Below are 22,085 nucleotides of genomic sequence, written 5' to 3'. Positions count from 1 at the left end.
TCGGGAAAAAAAAATTTTTTTTCCTCGGAGGAAAGTGGAAGAGATAAAAACAAAACAAACACACAGGAAAAGGATAATAATGCTAAATAATAATACCTCTCGCTGTGGAGAGAAAACCTGGGAAAATTTTAGAGTCCTTCCATAGGTCTCTCTCTCTCCTTGGAGCTGGGTCACAGGCTGACCTCCAGGGCCAGGGCCTCGGTGGAAAGCCCTCCTGATGTTGAAACAGTCCAAGAAAAAGAAAAAGGGAAAAATCCAAAGTCCCAGGAAAACAAAAGTTCTGTATTCCCCTTATCTCCAGAGAAAAAGTAGCTGAAAGCTGGCTGAAAAGCAAGCAAGCTGCTTCCTCCCACTCCCACCGCTGCTGTTAGAAGAATGCAGAGGAGTCCCTATCACTGTGTTCTTGAACAACACTTTGAGAAGCTTGCTCAGGTTTTTTTTCCTCGCCCCCCTCTCAGGCCCAGTTTAAAGGCACAGAAAGGCACAAAATTAATTTCTGGGCATAGGGCAGCAATAGGGGATACACATCACAAAGTCACCCCAAGACATCTAGGAAGCTCTTAATATTCTGTGTGGCCCCTTGATCATATGAGCCAGATGTTGCAAACCAAGCTTAGTGTTAATTAAGAAGACACATCTGTGTGTGGGAAATAAACTCACAAAATTACCTCACCAATGATTTGACAATTATGTCAGCCACTACACTTGTAGCAGTTGATTAATACATTTGTTTTAAAATGTATAAAGACTCAAAAAATGTAAACATGCACAAGCTTAGCTTTTATAGTGTAGAGTACAATCTCAAAGTTAATTGCTTCCACAAACAATCATGTTTGCAGTGTCTCAAACTATTCTCACAGTGATTATTCTTACTGTTGTTATTCCCCATGTATTGATGCAGCAGATGGGTCCATTAATGTTAATCAATTAACCAAGACTGAAAAATCAAACTCAATTAGCAATAAATTTCAATGGAGAGACGCTTATCTTCAGATTTCAACTGCCATGTATCTCTAATCAACAAAAATATACAAGGAATGTAAATATTCAATTTTCATCTCCTGACAATGTAAGAGATACCTTCCTAGACATGTAGGTCTCATTTGAATAGTACCTTTTTGGCTATAAATTGAAAAATGCATATTTTAAAACACACTTCAGAAACTGTCTGTTCTCTGCATCCTGGGAAATCGTGCAATTCCTCTTAAGCCTTTAAGAACAGATCACTAAATGAAAAATTCCATTCAACCTCTTTGCTAAAGTTTGTCTGATAACATTTTGAACATCTTTTAGGAAGAAAAAAAATAGAGAATTAGTTAAAGGTTAGGTTAGCTTGTAAGTCCAAGATAATTTTACAGTTGTACTTGGTTAACTGGTAGACTATCTTATGATGTAGATGCTGAGGAGACCAGATGAAGTGACTTAACAAATGTTGTGGTGTCCTGTTAGTATATATCCTGAATACTAATTAAAATAAACAGCAGAAAGAGTAATTATGAATGTGAATTTTTAGCAGAAAAAAGAAAGAGCTTAAACCGTAGACCTTGGAGACACTAAAATGTTCTTTTCAACATTTGTTACATCTCATTTTTCATTTCAAAGGCTAGTCCTGGTGATCCTTTCCCAGCCATGTGCCAAAAATGCATTATGCTTGCTTGTGCCCATAAGCCAAAACTGCAAGTTATGTCAGTTTTCAGCTGAAGGTATTAATGTAAGGATAGGCTTGTATGCCTTTATTAATTATTTTCTCACATTTCTAGCACAGAGCTGCAGTCTGCTTCCAGCTTGCAAAATCTGGTTTGTGTGTTTCTTGACCTAAAGATAGAATTGTTACTCTAGAATGAGCAAGTGTCCATTTTCAAACTAAGGAACACTGAAGCATCTCCCAAAATTAGCAAGAGTATTTCAGACCAAATTTTTAGAATTGCTCATGGATTTTCTATCACTGCTTTAGATGTAGGTGTTTCTGGGTAAGAAAGGTACCAGTTAGTCAGAAATAACAGAATTGATCATATATCAAGAAACCTTTTATAGGTATGTCTTGTAGACTAAGAGACTAAGGCCAACACATTATCTAAAACATCAGTTTGTTGGGCTTTTTACAAAATTAAATCCTAGTTCACATCACTAACATCCATATTAAGTTCAGAACTAATATTTCAATTTCCACTGTATTCACATTTTGCAGAAAGATAAACCGAAGGGATTAAATTTCATTAGTTAATTTTCAAATGAAGAAGATTTTCAGATGGGAGTTGTGTATTCTCACACCTTTTCAGAATTTATAAAAAATGCACTTATACAGTGCTGCTTTGTATGAAGAAGATAACCTACTTCCTTTTAAAGGGGTGCTTTTTAGGCAGATCTCTCAATACCAAAGATCGTCATGTTTTACAGTTCCAGAGACTAAATGTTGTTGTGATGATGATTATTATTATTCATGGTTACACACACCATTACTTAGGAAGACTAGTTTGGGGACTTGATTTTTTGGAGTCCTGTTCTTTTAATGAGATTAGATATTATAGTGGGAGTATGGTATTTATGAAAGTTATTCGCATTTGGAAATCTATTGCTTTTTCTATTGCTTACTTCAAATTTAATTTTGGTGAAGAAAAGAATTAATTTATATTTATTTCCAAGCCGTTTTCTTTTTCTGGAAGAGAGATTGTTCATCCTTTTAGGTTCCTTATGATCTTTGGAAAAAGTAATGCCATTCTTACTAAGAAAAAGAAATCATACTTGAGGAGGATGAAAGATAATTCCATAATGACCAAAAATACTGTTAGGCATATGTTTGTTGCATCATATTTTTACAAGAAAGTCAAATAAGCAAAAAAGAAAATTTCTTTTCCAATTTTTCTAGCTTTAAGTATTAGCAGATAGAGAATTCATTTACCCAGGCTGAGCCTTGTGGTGGAGGGAATTGCATTTGGCTTAAGTCCCATATAAAAACCTCTGCACAATTTTTTTTCTGAATAAAATCTGCATTTCTCCTACATTAGTTTTCCTTAAATCAGAACAGAAAATTAAAATTTAATGCCTTCTAGCCCTTGAACATTAGACAGTAAATTTTTCTAACCTACAGTTTTGTATATCTGTTTCAAGACTGAATTCACTGAACAGGGCGTGTCTCACTCTTGGCATCAGAAACAGATTCCCATTTTATCATACTTAATTTCTTGGGCACTATATTCCTCAGATTATAGTAGTGTGAAGGAGAGATTTGACAAAGAAATCAAAGCCATGTTCCATTAAGCCAACACCATTAAGTGGTGGTATTTTAGATTTTAAACAAAACATCTGTAAGACCTCAGGAAATTTTAGGATGATAATGTATGGGGACATAGCAAAATATAAACTCATAAATTTTATTTGATATACAGATATATATAGAGAGAGTATTGAACTGTTGTTCTTTTTAAACAAGCATTTTTAAAATATACAACTTCTTTACTGGTGGTTAAAATTAGGTACACTCTTCAGAATTTGTTTGTTTCAGAACATAATTTTATATTAGAAATATTGTTATAATAACAAATTCTGGCAATTGAAAAATAATCAAAACAAGCAAGTTAGGAAAAGTGATATTCAAACCATAAACCATTCTGCTTCTTATTTAGGCAGTATTGTGGTGGTTCTATTAAAAATGTTTGTGGGAAAATCAATTTTTTATGTTCTCAGATCCATAGATTTAGTATTTGATTAGTGTGAAAAGTGACACTGAAACAGTGCCTGTAAGAAAATCAAGAATCCAAAATAAATAGGGCTTCAAATTCCTGACTCTTTAGATAATGTGCAAGCTATGCACAAAATTTTTTACACGTCATGTTATATATCATCTCTATTCAATTTTGCTTAAATCAGAGAAACTACCATTGCTAAAATTTTAGTGTGGGTATTGAAATACCAGTAAATGCCATCATTATACCAGTCATCTCAGAATGTTTTGACTGAATGCCTAGAAACACTGTGTAGCATTATTTCTGAGAATTACAGCACAACCAAATCAGCATTTCTGATAGCTTTAATTCCAGAAAGGGTATCTAGTTTGAAGCTTTAAAATACAACATAGCAGCAAAATTAATTGAATACTAGCTTTTTCCAAGGCAAGTGAGATGTCTAAGCATAAATAGAAATACTCAAAACTTTATTCATGTAAATTTCTCAAACTGGAGAAACAGTGTGCAGATTCTTAGCAAGAATTTCACTTCACTATGAATCCTGACAAATAGTATAGCTGAGACTGTTTGCTGTAAGTTGTATCATGTAGTATATGTATGAAAATGACTAATGTGTCATATTCATTGTACTAATGGTTTTCCAAAATTCCACAGATAATCCTTTCAGTATAAGTTTTTCTAAGGACCCAAGCTCAGAGAGTGGTGGTGAATGGAGTTACACCCAGTTGTCAGCCAGTCACTAGCAAGGTTCCCCAAGACCCAGTGTTGGGCCCAATCCTGCTTGATATCTGTATTGATGATCTGGATGAGTGGATGGTGTGCACCCTCAGTAAATTTGCAGGCAGCACCAAGTTGGGTGGGAGTGTTGATCTGCTGAAGTCAGGATCTGCTGTGCAGAGGTACCTGGGCAGGCTGGATTGATGGGCCAAGGCCAATTGTGTGAGGTTCAACAACACCAAGTGTCGGGTCCAGCACAACAACCCAAGTGCAGAGCTCCAGGCTGGGAGCAGAGTGGCTGGAAAGCTTCCCAGCAGAAAAGCCCTGCGGGTGCTGGTCAAAAGTAGCTGAACATGATCCAGTGTATGCCCAGGTGGCCAAGAAGTCCAGTGTCATCCTGGCCTGGATCAGCAGTAGTGTGGCCAGCAGGACAGGGATTGTCCCCCTGTACTTGGCACTGGTGAAGCCACACCTCAAATCCTCTGTTCAGTTTTGAGTCCTTCATTATAAGAAAGACTTTGAGATGCTGAAGCATGTCCAGAGAAGGGCAACGGAGGTGGAGTTGTCCAGCCTGGAGAAAATTAGTCTCAGTGGGGACCTTATCGCTCTCTACAACAACCTGAAAGGAGGTCCTAACAAGGTGTTTCTCTCTTTTCCTAAGTAACAGGTGACAGAACTAGAGGAAATGGCCTCAGGTTACAGCAGGGGAGGTTTAGAATGGATATTAAGGGGAAAAAATTCACCAAAAAGTTTGTATATTGGAACACACTGCCCAGGGAAGTGGTCAAGCCATCAGATAATCTGCAGTATCTGTAATACATGTTAGAACATTTCTTCCTTTGCTGCTGACCTAACATACACACCTACTTACTAGTTACAGATTTCTACTCTTCAAGTAATGAAAACTGCATAACGGAGAACCACTAGTGTGGTTGATGGAGGTTGAATGGATTAGAACTTCTTTGATCTGAAAGCTTGTTTTGGGAGCTTATCATTGAAGGAAAACAACGAAGCTTATCGGGGGTTACATAACCCCCGGGTTTTGGTTATGCTTTAGAGAAACTTTCTTCACGTTTGGTATATTGTTAGCTTCCAGGAACATGCTTAATATTCAAACAGAATTTGAGAGGTTTAGATATGAAGTATCATCTTGATATAGAAGGTTATCATGTCACCAGATTTGGATTGGTTACTTTATTTCTTTTTCAGAAAGCATTTAATTAAGCTTGTCTTTTAGATATATAAAAAATGGGCTTTTATGGGAAACCAGGGTTTTTTGATTTAATAAAACCAGCCAACTTTGTGATCATCTGAACAGATAAATACAAGTAGTGGTACCCCTATAGTCATGAGGTCTTCACGCTCCATGTGTATGCATATAATGAATTTAGATAAGGTGTCTTTTAAGTAGCCAAACTTAGCTAAAAGACAGCTTTTAGGAAGCATAAAGACAGAAATAGAGGAGATATTCTGCCTGTAGCCAAAAGATCCATAATTGTCCAGCTGACTATTCAAAGACAAAGGTAACCTCACTAGTACCTCATTTTTTTCTCACTGCCCACTGGAATGGGCCAATACCCAAGGTGCTTGTACAGTCTTCCTCACAACTGGCTCCAGTTATATCAGATTATATATTAGTTTTGTTTGTTGTGAAGAAGGGGCTTTTTTTTTTCACCAGGGAAGACTTATTGAGGTTGTGTATTATTCTGAAGTGAAAGGGAGCATAGAAGATCAATATGTTATTTTATTCTCAAAGCATCCAGAGATTTAAGAATTACCTGGTGTCCTGCTAGAAAATTAGTACATCCCTCTTCAGGCAAGACTGTCGTGGACAAAAAATATGTATGAAACAACTGCTTTTGAAGACCGGTTTTCTGAAATCTATATCTTGGAAATATGAAGGCAAAAGAACCCTAGATCCTTTTGTCCTTTACCAGGACCTCCCTCAGGTTACTTCACAGTAGAAGAGGTCAACACAAGGCCTGGGTCATTGGTTTCCTCCATAATTAGTGCAGACTGTTGTAGACTAGTTGTGGAACAATACAAATCACTACACCACTGCACCTTGGAAGCTGATGTCATTATAAGATACGCATCATATATATGATGTCATAGTCATATGAGTTTTTGGACATCCTACTCATATCTGTACCTGGAACACTTCAATATATGTTAACACGTAGAATACTTTAATGAGTACTTTACTTTGCCGTGTACGTAAAAGAACTCATGTGCTAGCAGGTTTTCACACTTATGAATAGGTTGAATAGGTTGTAATAGAAATGAGATCAAGTTCTGAAAAATTCTAGTGGGAGTGAGCTCCTCAGGAATCCCCCAAGGTGAAAATCCCAGATGGAAATCAGTTACTCAGAATCAGAAATTTTGTTTTAAATAGTTATTGAAACCGACAGTCAGAAGGGCCCCTCTGGCAAGCTGACCCAGTCCAGTGGCTGGGGTGTGATGGTGCATCACTGCTCTGGAGAGACAGAAGACACCTTCATTGCTGACCTGGCAGTGGGTCTCTGCACTGGTCAGATCAAAACTGGGCCCTGTGCTGATCTGAGCACCTGGCCAAGTACAACCAGCTGCTGAAAACTGAGGAGGAGCTCAGCAGCAAGGCTCACTTTGCTGGGACGAACTTCAGGAGCCCTCGTGTCAACTAAGTGTGGATGAGTCACCCCTGTTCTGGTCCAGCACTAGTCATTTAACGCAACCGGGGGCTTGTCACCACAAGCCCCAGCGTGCCCTCGGGCAGAGGGGACGCAGCGTTGGCCTCCACAGCGTCCTCGCTGGACGGCTCAGTGGAATCAGCGTGAGATGGGTGCGTGCACTGGCTCCTCCTCAGAGGAAGCACGTCGGGCAGCCAATGATCAGGCTGGCGTTAGCCCGGAGGCAAAGAAGGCGGGAGGGGCTCCTGGTGTGAGTTCCAACAGGTTTATTAGCAGGAGGGACCAGGAACCAGCAAAAAGCGCCGAGGAGACGTGGGCTAGCCCCCTTTATGGGGGGTGGAGTAAGGCAGGGAAAGGGAAAACAACCAATGGGGTACAAGCAGAGGGGAGGATACAATTTTTCAGAACAAATAGGGAAAACAGGGAGGCAGGAGTCATAACAGAGAACCAATTAATAACCAAGAAAGGGAGAACTTTCTGGAACAGGGGGAGGTAATTTAGGATTGGGAACCACCCAGGGGGAGGTAACCTAGACCTCAGTGATCTCGTCTGGTCCACCTTCCGATCCACTGTCCTGGGTGGGGAAATCCACCCAGTGGATGGCCCTGGTTTGACTGACATTTGATGGTTTCAGCCCGAGAGCAGGCTGATCCACCCCAACAGTCATTGACTTAGATCACAATTGTCACTGATCACTTAGATCACCGTTATCTACGTTAGAGTTCTCTTTCTACATTCCCCAGCAAATTTTCTCAGGATTGCAGAGGGATGTGTAAGCCTTCAGTTTCAGAAGCTCTGGTCATGACATCACTTTTCTGTTTCCAAACAGCCTTTGAAGCTACTAATAGGATGTGAAGTTTCATAATTTAGTCACCATATCATGGTCTTTGCTGTAATAATGAGGAATTCATGAAAACACAAATATGCACAAACACGTTTATACATGTGCACTCAAACAATTTATATATGCTGACTATAGCTGTGCTGTATGTATTCCTTTCTTCACAATCATCTTGTCTTCATTACACTGTTGAGTTTTACAGTATATTATTGGTGAGGGTGCTAAGGGCGATTTTTTTTATTTCATATCTCATCCCAGTTGTAAAGATGAGGACCCTGAGAAAATAGGTAAAATCCCAAAAAGACACGTGAACTGAAGTACACTGGGAATGAATTCTGTTAATGAAATATAAATGAACAGCATGTGTTCAAGGTGTGCGAGTGCCTATATTTCTCAATGACAGTAATTAGAATCATAGAACCATTAAGGTTGGAAAAGAACTCCAAGATAATCTAGTCCAATCTTTGACCAATCTCCATCTTGTCAACTAGATCATAGAATTAAGTGCCATGTCTACTTATTTCCTGAAAACTTCCAGGTGTGGTGACTCTACCACTTCCCTCGGCAATCTGTTCCAATGTTTAACCACCCTTTCAGTGAAGAAATTCTTCCTGATGTCCAACTTAATCTCCCCTGACATAGCTTAAGGCCAGTTCCTCTTGTCCTGTCCCTTGTTTCCTGCGAGATGAGGCCGACCCCCACCTGACTACAATCTCCTTTCAGGGAGTTATAGGGAGCAATAAGGCCTCCCTGAGACTCCATTTCTCCAGGCTAAGCAACCCCAGCTCCCCCAGCTGCTCTTCCTAAGATTTACTCTCTAGACCAACTCTTCACCTGCTCCATTGTCCTTCTCTGGACACACTCCAGCACCCCAATGTCCTTGTATTGAGGGAGGGTCCCAGAACTGGGCACAGGATTTGAGGCGTGGTTTCACCAATACCAAGTACAGGGGAAGAATCCCTGTCCTGGTCCTGCTGGCCACACTGTGCTGATCCAGACCAGGATGCCATTGGCCTTATTGGCCACCTGGGCATACTACTGGCTCCTGTTCACAGCTTTAATTTAATTTTTTTCTTCTGGATTATTAATATCATGGAGTCTGGAAAAGAAAAAGGAAAATACACAGAAATATGCTAGAAAATGGTATATCATCAATAACAGAGACGTTCAATCTAAACAAATTCTTCACGGCAAGAGGGTTTGAGTTGCCAGTGGTTAGCATTTTGAACACAAGTCTTAAAATAAAACATGAAGACTGCTATCTGTAGCCTGAATATTATCCAAGAATTATTCTTTTTTGCAGTAGAACATAATATGTTAGTATAGCACAATTGTATTTCAGTTCTCAGATTTGCCCAATAATTTTTCTATTTTTCCATTCCGTAAACCATTTTCAGAAATAGTGCAGTATATTTCTAGGTTGAAAACTAAGCATGGTAGTTCATTAACCCAGATTTAAGCTCTTTCCTGGGTACCTTCAGGGATTAATTATGGACATCACACCTTACCAAAATATTCAGAGATTGATTTAAATCCCAAAATTCATGCTAAGCTCATTTTCATCATGTTATCATTTTATGCAAGCCAGATTTTTTGCTTTGCATTCATTAGTATTCGTGATATTGTTACATGGATCAGAGTCACTACCTGGGAAAAAATACTAATATAGTGGAGAGAACAAATTGTTTAGAAAAACCTAGGGTAAATTGGACTGAAAATCATTTGCAGTTAAGAACCATTAACAAATAAATTGTGTATTGTAAAGGTGATTACCTTTTTTAAACTTTTCTTAGCTTTTCCCCAAGTAGATTTCATGCAGAAATTAAAGTGAAAATTTGCCAAATGGTTGGAATCTCCCATTCTGCTCCTTCAGGCACACAGTCCATAAGGTGGTTTTACTCTACATTTTATGATACATTTAGAGCTGATAATTCCATGAATTCTTTTTTTCCCTTCAGGTCACACCTGATACAACCCTCTTCTCCTTTTATCCAAAAAATGGCATTTAAAAAAAAAAAAAAAACCTCCCTGGTGACTAATACCAATCCTGTAAACTAGGCAGAAGGTCTAAATGCCAACCACCCACTCCCCAGCTTGGAGAATACACAGAAAAGGAGTCACAAACCGTTTCCTTTTCCTGATGCTATCTCTAGGTTTCTGATTCAGTAAGTACAATTCTTATACTCTCATCTTCCCCAGGGTGAAATTTGCCTACTTAAGATTCACTTAAACTGCAGAAGCACAGCTGAAGTGGGACACAGGACACAGTAAACAGCTCCTTGCTCGTCGCTGTTTCAGGGATCATAGAGCAAGAATGCAATATATAAACATGCATTAGGGTTCACAGTAAGTTAAATGTAGCCACTCATATTTTAAATACTGCTGCAGTCTTTGAGTATCCTTACTATTTCCCTGCTTTAAAGAACAATGAGGTAGACAAACTGTTTTACAGATACCTATTCAACTGTTAGGCATTAAAATTCTTTGAGTGGACAAACATTTTTAGCATTGAAATGTAACTTTATTATGTATGCTCAAACTGCAATGAAAAAGACAAAGCAATCAGGAGTTTATTTTATTAGCTTTAAAAGTGTTGAGGCTTAGCATCCAGATTTATAACATGGTAGTTATGCCAGCTCAAAATTCAAGGCTGAATTCTAAAGTCGGTTTTCAGCTTCAGCAAATGCTCTCTGGGTCCTGCTGTGTTTCACTTAATAGCAAGTACGAGTGAATTCCATCTGTAGGAGAGCATGTTTTACATAGAAGCTACTGCAAGGCAAGAGTCAATACTGAGATGGAGCAGGATTCAATAGCTGGACACTTTTTTATTTATAGACAGTTGCTTGTTTGTTTTCAAGCAGGTTTATAAAGCTGTTGTGATGATTTAAGAGCAGATGTGGAGTTATAATACTTAGTTTTAAAAGGAGAGCATGTTTTTTCTGTGTTTTGATGTAAAATGCTGTGATTTAATATGAACAAGATGAAATTTGTGGTTAGGAACTAATCTTGCTAGATGCAGAATATGTAAAAAGTGGTAATTCAAATGAACGTATCTTTTTTTTTTGTCTGCCTACTAAGGTAGTTAAAACCTCAGTTTTGATCAATTTTTATGGGTAAATATTTGAGTAGTAGCAAAACCAGTTGGGCATTATTATATCTTTATAATATGTATAAAGGGGAAAATATATTTATAAGGTGTATTCATAGGTAAATTGGTATACATGCATATATATTGGTTTTGTTTATCAATATGTTTTTGCCCATATTTTAGGGTGGACTTGTTTTCATATGAATTGGGCAGTTCCCAATTCCTGGATGTTTAAATTGACGAGCATTTTCTGTAAGCTAGCCTTGATAATATGTGTTTTTAGTAACTTGGGCAATATACATGTATTTCTCATATCCTTGACACTGATCACATATGTATTCTATCAAGCCACACTACGAATCCAGGTACTTGTGCAATTAGCTTTCCTTAGACAAGAACACTGCACCCTTAGCCACCAACCCAAAAAAACAGAGCGTGCCAAGGCTGCCCACCACAGATTGCTCAAACTTACAAAAATAAAATTGAATAGAAAATGAGAAATGTTGGTTTTGTGTCAAATCTCATCTTTATGCTCTGGAGAAATTTGAATATACAATTATACACACTGTCCAAGAGCCTGTGTGTGCAAAATAACCCTTTTCACAAAAAAAAAAAAAAAACAAAAAAAAAAAAACAAAAAAAACAAAAAAAAACCAAAAAAAAACCCCAACAAACAAAATCTTAAGTAAATGGGTGCTTCAGAAACTGCTTTTCTTTGCCAGGAAAATCCTGCAATCCTTGGCTGTGAAAAATCCTTATTATCCATATTTTGTTCTGCTGCCTCTTGAGTAAAACACTGTTCTGCGTCCCTGGGCTGGTTTTAGGCTTCCACCAGGTTGTGAGAGAGAAGAGCTGTGGGCTGCTGCCACCTACAGCTGGAGTACCGCTGGCTCCCCGCCAGAGAAATGGACCCTGCACTAAAGCCCCTCTGAACAAAAAGCAGTAGATCACAGAAGTGAGCTGAAGGAGGACTCTGCTGAGCTGGTAGCAATTGGGTTTTGCCAGCTCTTTATGACATTTAAATAAAACTAGGGGTACAGAGAAAGTAAATCCCCCAGTAGCATATTCAAGCAATTTGCTTCTCATAAAAGCATCTTCCTACTGGCAGTAGCTTGCAGAAATAAATTTCATAGAGAGGAGAAAAAAACTCGGCTTCTGACAGTTCTTGTGTCAGTTAACATTTGAAACGCTCTGAGATTTACCAGAAAGAAAAAAAAGAGAAAGATTGTACTCTGTTGGAGTATATTTAGTCACTGTGGTTTTGTGTTTTGCAAATATTTTAAGATGCTTAGAATGTTGTCCCCTATAACTTCAGTCCCTCCTCCCACTGCATTTATATATCTCCAGTTGTTAAAAAGAAAAACAAAAAAAGCACTCTCTAGATTAAGACCTCAGGAGAGCAGGAATAATAATGCCCAGCAGTGGTGTGCCATTTTCTGTGACTGCACCAACATTTTTTGCTCTGAGCTTTATTGTAGTATTTTTTTCAATAAGGAAAATACAGGGTTGCTTCAGTCTAAAAATTGTTCTGTTCTGCTTAACCTAGTAAATACTGGCATGACAAACTCTGTGTGCAAGGGAAGGATGGAAAATTGTTGTTTGTTTCTATTTGAGTGCATCATCTTTTTTCACTACTGCTGTGGTATCTGAGGGTTTTTTTCCCTGTGCTCTCCTGATTTGATTTCACTCTCTATGCAACAATGAAGAAGAGTGCTCTGTGTGGACCAATCAGGCTACTTCACTCCCATAAAGGATTTCTTATGTAAATAGTCCCAGTGAGATTTAGCAAATTATGTACTTTAGGAGAAATGCTGTGTTCATGGAAGTATCCTTTCATAGGGAGGTGTGTAAGCACATAGGCAAGAGCCTGCATGGCACTGCTACTTTATTTTCATTTGCAGTACAGAAAACAGATTTTTTTATCTTGCATTTATAGTATTGAAATTAAGCTTGAGACCTGGTTTTCACTTTTGAAAGCAGAATGGGCATAAGAATAACTGCAGGAACACATTATGGTATTAAAGAAATAAAATCAACATATTCCAGACATCCTTCATCCTCCAGCCTGCCTTTTGTTTGAGCTAACTTATGCCCATAACCAGAATTTCTTTAGAAAACTTACCTTTCTTTTAACAGCAATTATGCACTGATATCTGAGTCACAGAGGCTGAATGACATATTCTTTCAGGCAGCATTTCCAATTATCTTTCTTGACAGTGGATGTTCAGAGCATATTCCTCTCCGTCTAAATACTCTGATAATTAATAATTAATAATTAGTAATTGCACAGTTCAGTGTTTACATGTAAAGGAGTTTCATCTTCTGATGCAGGAATTGGATGTAACACTGCCAGTGGAAAAAGCAGGAAAATGGAAATTGGTTCTGGTTTTACCTCTGATATTACATCATTTGAGAGTACTGAGATCTCCTTGCCTTATGTGGAGTCACTCTGATTTATACCACTGAAATGAAAATCTAATCAAGCTCCACAGCTGGATACATTCAACAACTTTTGTTCACCCAGAATAACTTTGGAGTGTATTGATCTGCATTATAGAACTGAACATAAAACAACAGGAAGGAAATCTGAGAAACAGTGTCTCATTTAGAACCTAGTAAAAGTTCTTAAGGTGCTTGTTTCATTGCCAGACTTGGCTTGATCATCCTCAGAAATCAATGAAGAACCTGCAATCAGAAGCATGCACAAAAATGTCTTGAACTTTTTGTTTCTATGGATAGAAGGTAAAGAGTTGGGGCAGAGGGGGATACCACCAAAACCACTACAGTCCTGTTGATTAAAAATTTGTTGATCTTTAATTATTCCTTTCAGAGAAGTATAGCCAGCCAGAAGGTGAGAGACAGGGTGGTATAACAAGAGGAGGAAAACAGAGAAATAAAGTACTATTTGACTGCTTGATGAATTCTCTGTAGACAGAAATTGCTGTGGTGTCACTAGCTTGCTGCTAGTCAACTAGCTTGCTGGATGTCAACATAAAGTGAAACCAGGAAAAAGAGATAACCACTTGCCTCCCACTTCTGGAACAAAGAAAAGGGCAGAACCTGTTCTGCCTCTAGTGATAGCAGTCATAGATAAATGTATGTGTTGCTGAGAAGTCTGAGAATTCATCCTTTGAAAAAAAAGTCTTTTCATCATGAGATGACATTGCAACCCTTACTATAGAGTGGCTGAGGGATCCACACAGGCCTGATGAATAACAGCAGGGATGGGCTGTAAGCTGTAAACTAATATAAAGCCACTTCTGTCACATTTGTCTTTCAATATTTTAGGCATTAAGATCTATTTAATGTAGCTGACATACAATGCACTGATGTGCTCCTTAGAGCCCACTGTTAGCTGAATACATACTACCTCATGATTAAGCAAACCAATGTTTTTGTGCTCCAGCTTGAAATGGCTTCTGAATAAGTGCAGTGCAAACAGGGCAATTGCAAATAAACACGTATTTAAGAATGAATACATAGAGGAGTATAAAATTGGCCAGTTTTCCCAATCTGACTTAATAATTTAATAATGATGATTAAATCAATATTATGTCACAGACCCACATCAATATGTACAAGAATCCAACATCTCAAGGATATGTTACAGAGAGGAGACTTACTTGATTTAATTATTTATGATGATAGTGTGTCAATAATACGGATTTTTTCATGAATTATTAACATTTTCCCTCCTCACTATCTTCCTGCTTTCTGGAAGGAGTTAATTATTACAAAGCTTTCAGCTATTACAGCAATCTTTAGCACAAGGAGATGATATCATGATAGCATCCCTGAAGTGTTACAGCACTCTTCCTAGAACAATTTTCCAATTAATGCACTGAACTATAGGAAGCTAATTTCCTTCCCACTCTGCTTACTTGGGTAAAGAAATATATATTAACAAATTAACTGGTTTTGTTTGGCTCTTTTTTATTCTATGGAAGAGACAGTGAAGGTTTTCTCTTTCATCTGTGAACATTTTACCTTTTCCTACAAGCAGTCACCATAGCCACTGGCAAATAGCATTATGTTTGCCTGATTCTCTCTGGTTTGAATACAGTTCTTTTTCAAGAAAAAAGAAAGAATGTGGCTTGATTATTTTCAGAGAACAGATTCGAGTAATAAACAATTAATTCTCTCTGGAAAGTGGGAGTCCCTGAAAGAGGGAGGGCTCTCCTTTATTCTACAGAGAACATCACCGTGAACCTTTGCATCTGGTTTTAGACACCTGAATGCTTCAAAGATTTTCTCCCATTAAGTGCTTTCATCTGTGTTTGATGCAGCTGGAAACAAATTCGCCACAGTGCAATATTAATAATTATTTGGATGTCCACATTTGCAATTTTTTCTGTCTCCACCTATTTTCTCAATTTAGACAAACTTTAAGTTGTCTCAGACAGTAATTCAGATAACTTGCTTTCAAGCCCTTCCTAGCTCCAAGTGGTGTGTAAAATTAGCCGGAACATTCATTTTGACTTATGGATTTTCCTAAATGCATAAGCACACCAATCTGTGCGTGTTCAGAATTGTGTAGTATAAGAAGTTAGATGCAGGCTACACTGGCAGTTCTTTTCCTATCTTCAAATTTTTACAGATATTTTTCACAGAGGAAAGCTGCTTAATTGACGGGATAGAAGTATTTATTGCTTTTTTTAAAGGTGTTTAATTATTGATTTATTAATGAAGAGTGGCAATAAATGAACTAAGGATTCAGGATCGGTATCAGCAATGCCACTGATAAACCACGATACCAGACACTGCATAATATTAATAAATATCTACAAATTTCCAAATTGCCAACTTTCTGTAACTTATTTATACACACCCAAACACGGGGTATGTACACCAGTCCCTCACAGGCAGTGTGGATTTTGCAAACACTGAAAAGTGTGGGTCTCCCACATGCAGACCCTCTTGTGGAGATGAGGATGCTGAGTATGTAGTGACAGGACAAAGGGGAATGGTCTTAATCTGAAGTAGAGTAGGTTTTGATTAGATATTAAGAAAAAATTCTTATTGTGAGCGTGGTGAGGCCATGGAACACAGAAGTTGTGGATGTCCCATCCCTGAAAGTGTTCAAGGCCAGGCTGGATGGAGCTCTGAGCAACCTGGTCTAGTGAAAGGTCCCTGGCCATGGCAGGGGGGTTGGAACTAGAAGTTCTTTAAGGTCCAACCAACCCAGGTCATTCCATGATTCTAAATCCTTCTCTGGAAGTACTTTTCTGCATATTTGACTGTCCGATGTAGGTAATTATTGGCTTGGTCTAGCTGTGTAACTTTCAGACAACTCAAGTTAAAAAAGAGAATTCCCACCCTTTTTATGGTGTAGTGAGTGAAGCAATGTGGGTGATACAAAACATTGGAAGCAAGGCATCTCGGTAACATTTGAGTCACTTTTGAAGTAATATCTTTTAATACTTCTTTGAAGTATTAAAAAACAGCAAAAAAAAAAAGACTTGCACTTAACAATTAATAGAGGAGCTGCAAAAATTGTTTATGAAGATTAAAATGAGTATGTACAGGATCAAGTTTTATGAACGAATCTGATCATCAGAGTCCGTTGTTTAAAAATAACTTCGAAGGAGACTTTAAAAGCATCACATATAGCTTAATGGTGCAATGAACTACCACAAGAAGGACCAGAGAAACATAGTCTGACATATTAAATAATGTATGTATAGCTGCAGAAAGCATGCAGAAAATGATAATTTAACATTTCTAAGACAAACTGTAACCAAATACACTTGCATAAGCATTATTGGGCTATTTAAGGTATCTGTCATATTTGTTTTCCCAATTAGACACACACAGAGAGTTCAAAAAGAAAGGTGTCGCATAAACTTGCCCTTGTCTGGTATAAATTTCCAGTTCTAGATGAACTCATTCAATGCTCTGACAGATAATGCTGGCAGTGCCTGTTCAAGCTGTCTGTTCCACTTCCTGTGTTGGATGAAGGAATATATGCCTGCATCTCATCACCCAGTTTGGCGTTTTACTGTGAGCCAGGTGGATTTGTATTGAGGTACTGATCTGTGAAAAGAAGCAACTGAACCATGGTTAGCCATGCTGTACTAGTGATTGTCCTGAGGTGGTGTTGCCTTCAACAGGGGATGGTACTGACACTGAGGGGTTGAGACTCCTGGCCAATTTGACTGATAATGAAGTACATGAAAGCCAGAGATTAGAGAAGTAGGACAGTAATTTACCTTCCCTTGCAGTTGTTGGGGTTTTTTGCTAGATTTAGTGGAGTTTTTTGTTAGGTTTCTTTTTATTATTATTTTTGGTTTATCTGTACCATATCCCGTAAAATGCCTCCAGTCCTTTTAATTATTCCAGCATACCTTTGGCTTTCTGACACTTTAGCAGCAAGAATGTATTGACTGGTAATATTTGCAGTCAGTGAAATTCACTAATATACCTCTCTCTTTCCTGAGATAGAGCAGTGTCACTCTTCTCTCGAGGCAGTTGGTGTAGCCAAGGGTTTAACCTTTTGATGATGCATCACATTTCATTCTTCTTTCAAACTTCAGTAAATACAATTCAGCATTATATTTGAAAGCTGAGGTTTTGTTGTCTGCTAAGAAAGATTGCATCTGCCTTGCTGTTTTTCCTCCTTTCTGACAATAATGTTTAATTATTTCATGTAGAATGTGAAGAAGGATGTCATATAAATATGGTCTGGTATTGTTTCATATAATGTGAAACAGGGAGAGTAGCTGATATGAAATTAAATTCTGTTCTAATCTACACATCTGTTCCACTCCTGAGAGGAAGGGAGCACCCAGGGTTCATGAATGCCCATGGTTGCCAGAGGGTCAAAAAAAAAACCTTACAATGTTTTATTAGTAAATTATACACTTGGCATGGAAATTGGAATAAGTTAGTTCTTTATCTTCTAGTAGCAATAGAAATAAAAGAATTAAAAAAAAAAAAAAAGGAGAGAAGACATAGAGTAAAGGAGATCACTCGTCCTAGGTGCAACATCAGTCTGGCCAGCAAGATGCCCAGGGTCCAGGGGGTTCCACCAGGGCTGTTTACAGATAAGTTTTCCCCACCCTGAGGCTACATTTCTCACATTCCATGCAACTGAGTTATCATGCACACATTCTTCTAGACCTTCTTGGGAATGGGTCAGAGGGCTTTGGAGGTTTTTGGTGGTCTTATCCCCTTTCGACTTGCCTTGCCCACTTTTTGACCTCATTCCTGTGCTTGAGCTGTACTGTGCTAGGCTTCTCTCCAGGAGCCTGAACAAGGATGCTTGTCCCAGTAAACTGCTGCCCTATCTCCACATGGCCCTTTTTTCCAGCTGCATCCTGTTCTTTCTTGCCCATTTGCACAGTATGTTCTTGCACAGTATGTTCTAAGCAAGGTTCTTGTTCTTTGCTGGAAAACAAGTGTCAGAAACACAGTGTTGTGTTTGATAGCTGCTGACTCTTATTCTTCTGGCTCATAAATTAAAATTAATGAGTGTTCCATCTCATAAGTACAGGAGAGCACTGGGTTTCAGAGGTCAGTGTATAACTGAAGAGAATAATTTTTTTCTTAATTAGGTTGAAGTCCTTTCTTCTGCCATCTTTGTATATTCTAAAATATTCTAAGATATTTCTGTTCTTTTCATTAAACGTGCTAACTGGTCATGCTGAGTTGCTATTGCTAAATATTGGGTAAATTGATGGCCCAATGAATTGCTCACAATTACATTTCTTAACATGCTGCAGAGTCATTGAGCTATCTTTATTGCCAAACCTTACTGTTTTGTTAAGCAAAACCTGAATTTACCTTCATGGATTTTGCATTTTGCAGTTAAGTTTTAATACTTGATAATGGCAACATAACTGGACACTTCCATATAGTTTCTCAGGAGCTGGAAGAATTTATTCCTGCATTCCTGAACATCATTTAAGATTTACATCTTAGTGGTATAGATTTAGTTAATGAAATGAATAAAAGTTTGGGTAATTAATTTTGGTTTTTATTGGTACATAATGACATCCCTTCAGTGGTTTGTTCCCTTTCTCAATTATCAGAACCCAAGATAATTATCACATAAGATGTGCCACTTGTTTTCAGGTGGTTTTGGTCCAAGTACACATGTGCAGTGCCTCTCCAAGGCACACAAATAAGATGGCATATTTCAGAAAATAGCTTTCTGAAGCTGGTCTCTTGACTGTTGAAATTCTGTGCACAAATAGAAATGTATAGCTTGGAAATCACAAGACCATTCATACAATGGTTAGAGTTGGAAGGCACCTTAAAGATCATCTAGGTCCAACCCCACTGTCATGGGCAGGAATGCTATTCACTAGACCAGGTTGCTTAGGGTCCAATCCAACCCGGCCTTGAACACTTCCAGGGATGGGGTATCCACAACCTCACTGGACAATCTGTTTTAGTGCTTCACCATCCTCTGAGTAAATAATTTCTTCCTAACATCTAGTCTAAACCTGCCCTCTCTCAGTTTAGATCCATTGCCCCTTGTCCTTGTCACTATGTGCCCATACAAAAAGACCCTCTCCCCTCTTTTCATAGGCCCCCTTAATGTACAGAAAGGCCACAGTGAGGTCTCCCCAAAGCCTTTTCTTCTCCAGGCTGAACAACCTCAACTCTCTCAACCTGTTGTCACAGGGGAAGTACTCCCCTCTGGTCATCTTTGTGGCCTCCTCTGGATCCACTCTAACAGGTCATGTCTTTCTTGTGTTGAGGACCCCAGACCTGGATGCAGTAATCCTGAGGGCATAGGGGAGGATGAAAATCCCCTCCCTTGAACTGCTAGCCATGCCTCTTTTGATGCAGCCCAGGACGCAGTTGGCTTCCTGGGCTGCAACTGCACACTGTTGGCTCATGTCCAGTTTTTCACCCATGAGAACCCCCAAGTCATTCTCTGCATGTCTGCTGTCACTGAGTTCTCCCAGGCTGTACTCACGTCTGAAATTGCCCCCACCCAGGTGCAGCACCATGCACTTCGCCTTGTTGAACTTCATAAGGTGCCCAGTTCTCACTGTCTGTGTCAATGAAGAAGAAACTGAAAAGCACCGGTCCCAAGACAGAGCCCTAAGGGACACCACTCATCACCAGCCTCCACTTTGACACAGAGCCATTGACCACAACTCTGGTTGTAGTCATCCAGGTCATCCATAGACTCTAGCTGCATCTATCTAGCCAGTCCCTATCCACTGAACAGTCTATGAATCAAATCCATGTCTCTCCAGCTGGGAGATAAGGATTATGTCAAAGACCTGACAGAAGTCTAGATAGATGGCATATGTCAGTCTTCCCTTGTCAACTGTTGCTATCACTCTGCCATAGAAGGCCACCCAACTGGTCAGGCACTATTTGCCCTTAGTAGAGCCATCCTGGCTGCCTTGGATGACATCCTTGTCTTTTCTGTGCCAAGTACTATCCTTAAATCTCAGTAAATATTCTTGGAAACTATGGATACAACAGATATAATGTTAAATAATTGCTGCCATTGTTGTGAAACTTTAATGAGCTTTTGTTGTTTGTTTTTTTTTTTACATAGTCATCAAGGATTCATGGCACTGCATATGGTATGCATTTATAAATATGTAGAACAAGGTCAAACTTTAGCTTGGGACCCAAGGACAATAAAACAGAAAAGAAATAATAACATAAAAATGAAGTTGGGCATTCAAGTTTTAACTGGCATGTCTGAGTTTATAGAAAAAAGTGCCGTATTCTTTCTGTAGAAGCAGCAATATGGTAATAGTAATTTTTTTGGCAGTTGCAGCTATGCAGTAAATGTCTTCCTGAGCTTCTTGTAGAGAATATTTTTCCTTAAAAAAGCCCAGAGGGAAAGACATATCATACAGCAGAAATATGTCAAGGAGGAATTATCTGGAAACTATTAGAAAGAGTGAGCTGCAGTGCTTGAAGAAGACCAATGTTACAGAAATAATACTTTTTCAAGCATGGTGCAAAACTTGAAAGCTGAAAATGCTTTTAAAAACTTAGAATCTAATTAGTGAGAGGTAAGATAGACATGGGGTGTTGTCATATGCATTTGCATAAAAATAATTGGAAGTCTTGTTTCCAGCTGCAACATTTAAAAGAGCGTAGTGCTAAAACATGAAGGTTGAATCAGCTTCTCTGAGGCTAATGGGAGAAGATGCTGAAATATGACAAGCCAGCATAACAGATCAGAAGGAAATGTCTAAGACAAATTATGATTAGTGTAAAATATAGACTGAAGCCCTTGGGAAACTGAGAGATTTTGTTTCCTTCATAATTTAGAAACATTCTGAATATAGTTCCTAAGACTAGACAAGGCATTAAGAGTTGGAGGTACCTACACTATTCAGTCTTACCTTGTCTTTACTGACTACAGCAAGAAAGGTTTCAAAATTTAGAACTGGTAAATGAAATGTTGCAAGGAATTTTGCCATCAATATATGTTTTTCACCAGTCAAGGTCAGTGATCTGTTCAAGCAAAATATTTCTAGACGTCTCAGTCTGTGAAGTCACTAGGTCAAGTAAAGTCAGATTGCTCCTTGGCTGAAAGTAGCCAAATGTTAACTCGAGGTTGCAAACATATTTTTATTTTGTAGATGCCAAGATGTAGATGCATAATGTAGTTGCATTCTTGAGGCTATTTTTTCTTCATAGCAACTTGTTTGAAATGTCTGTGGAACTACTAACAGACCATAGGAAAAAAAAGGATTTTGATTGATGCAGTTTTCTGAATCAACTGGCGACTGCAAAAAGAAATCGATATTATTAATTCACGATCTTCCAGTGCCCCAGAGGATTGTGTTGTAGGAGAGAAGCAGGATTAGAGTCTGAAATGGTCTGGAGAGGGTTATATAGTGAAGCCTTTTTATTCCTCTCGAAGGACCTGAAGCCTGTGGAAACAATTTCACATCATTACTTGCACCACTGAGAGTTGTGGCATTTTACCTTGTGTTCTGCTTGTTAATTACAGATGAGAAGTGCCAGTTTTGAGGGAGTATTTGATGGTGAGAAGAAACTAATAATGTGTATTCTGCCTGAGAAATCCTAACTAGGGGTTGTAATTCTTGACAGTTCTTGGTGGAGAAAAGTGGCACTTTTTTATCAATGGCTAATTT

General features: G+C 38.5%; 1 protein-coding gene across 3 annotated transcripts in view; it reads left to right on the top strand.

The window, feature by feature from the left end:
* The window catches only part of EYS (eyes shut homolog), an 855,823-nt gene that overhangs the window by 749,480 nt on the left and 84,258 nt on the right, over positions 1-22,085 (top strand). The window lies entirely within an intron of this gene.

The sequence above is a fragment of the Corvus moneduloides genome, chromosome 3, assembly GCF_009650955.1.
Source record: "Corvus moneduloides isolate bCorMon1 chromosome 3, bCorMon1.pri, whole genome shotgun sequence".
NCBI classification, from domain to species: domain Eukaryota; kingdom Metazoa; phylum Chordata; class Aves; order Passeriformes; family Corvidae; genus Corvus; species Corvus moneduloides.
Note: the sequence above shows the minus strand (reverse complement) of the source record. Positions and strands in the feature narration are given on the sequence as shown.